Genomic DNA, 1,991 nt, shown 5'->3' with positions numbered 1-1,991 from the left:
TTTATTTTTTGCCACCCTGTTCCTTTCCCCAGAGGTAATCAATGAGAAAGAATTTAAACCATGAAATCTGTTGTAATCCTGCACATGCCCTGGGCAATATGAAATAAGATATTTGGGGCTAACATCTTAGGTAATATTACCTAATCCAGGAAGTGTTTGGATATTGTAAGACCTTGGTTTATGGACAACTAAGTATATAATGTTGGAAGCAGGGTAGGGGCAGGGCAGGCAGCAGGCGGGATGGAGACGACCTTGGAGCAACACTTGGAGGACACAGTGAAGAATTCATCCATTGTTGGAGTCCTGTGCACAGATTCACAAGGTCTTAATCTGGGCTGCCGCGGATCCCTGTCAGATGAGCATGCTGGAGTAACATCTGTTCTAGCCCAGCAAGCAGCTAAGCTAACCGCAGTCCCCACTAAATTCCTGTGGTGTGTCTAGAATCAGATAATGGGAACATTATGATCCGGAAACATGATGGCATCACAGTAGCAGAGCACAAAATGGTCTCTTGACATCTCATTTCAGTTCTCCAGCAGCCTGTCTTAGGGGCTTGATCCTATGTTAATTATCTTGTAGAACTATTAAACTTCCAGTGGTTAGGCCCCATTTGTTTAGTGTGCATTGGGCACTTTTCTATGAATTTTAGAGTAAGCTGCTTTTTCACACTCAGTGGACTGACTTATCAAAATATAAGTAAGAAAGAAAGGATCATGTTTTGAGGCAGCAGATCCAGGTCACCTTGTATATAGAATTTTGTTATGTTCAATAAATCTGGTTGGAGGACTAGAAAGAAAGAAAGAAAGAAAGAAAGAAAGAAAGAAAGAAAGTCGGAAGCAGGTTCTAGTCAAGGGTCAAGGTAAAAATTTACATATCACTTCAGCATAAAAGAGGACAAGGAGTGAAATAATGAGTGTGGGAGAAATGAATCATAACTGGGAGTTGTGTGTGAGTCCAAGACAGGAAAGGAGCTTCCACAAGTCTATCGAGCAGTTAAGAGCAGAGAAAATCCAGGTGCCCAAGATCAGTCAAACAATGTGTAACCTAGGCCCAGAATCCAGTTCCAAGATGGCCCTTCTTCTCTGAGCTGCCCCAAAGACTGCCTAGTGATCTGGAGCCCCTGCTCCTGCCCTCCAAAAGTTATGTATGATCTAAATTGCTTTATGAGCAGAGAACCCTTCAATTTTAGAGCCGAAAAGAAACTTAAATACTACCTAATAACACCAAGTTCTCAAGCAATTTGCTCCCTGGGCCACATAATACTCTTAAAGGTATTGAGGACCCCAAAGAGTTTTAGTTTATGTGTGGGCTATATCTACTGATATTTACCATATCAGAAATTAGCTCTGATAAAATTTTTAAGTACTTGTTAATTTAATATTTTTAATGCATATTTATTTTTAAGAGAAAGAGAGAGACAGAGTACAAGCAAGGAAGTGACAGAGAGAGACAGAGACTCAGAATCCAAAGCAGGCTTCAGGCTCTGAGCTGTTGCACAGAGCCCCACACAAGGCTCAAACTCATGAACTGCGAGATCATGACCTGAGGCAGAGTCAGATGCTTAACTGACTGAGCCACCAGGCACCCTGTACAGAAGGTCCCTTTTATGACTATGTGCTTTCCTACATGTGCATCCTGACAGTCATTTAGATATATAAATGAGGTGATGGATACCTATAAATGTTTACTACAGGGCTTGGCTCATAGTAATCACTCAAAAAAAAGGGAGGAGCTCTTCCTACTATTGTTGTTAACAGTTGTTATTAAGTACATTCCAAGCAATGTGCCAGGGACCAAGGGTCATATCAAAGTGAGTAGGATGGCCTGAGCTGTTTAAGAGTAGGGGAGGTAAGATAAATACACACCTATATAGAACAAAACAGATTATGTCAAGAATGATAAAAAACAAGGGAGATGCCATATTCATTCATTCATTTATTCACTCAACAAATATTAACTAATTGTTCCCCATATACCAGGAGCAACAGCCA

General features: G+C 40.9%; 1 pseudogene; it reads left to right on the top strand.

Annotated features, from left to right (window-relative positions):
- The first annotated feature begins 225 nt into the window (after nucleotides 1-225).
- Nucleotides 226-575, top strand: LOC132691339 (ragulator complex protein LAMTOR5 pseudogene; annotated as a pseudogene).
- The last annotated feature ends 1,416 nt before the right edge of the window (nucleotides 576-1,991 follow it).

This window comes from Panthera onca, chromosome E2, assembly GCF_046562875.1.
Source record: "Panthera onca isolate mPanOnc1 chromosome E2, mPanOnc1 haplotype 2, whole genome shotgun sequence".
Classification (NCBI taxonomy): domain Eukaryota; kingdom Metazoa; phylum Chordata; class Mammalia; order Carnivora; family Felidae; genus Panthera; species Panthera onca.
The sequence above is the reverse complement of the archived record's forward strand: the minus strand, read 5'-3'. Positions and strand labels throughout refer to the sequence as shown.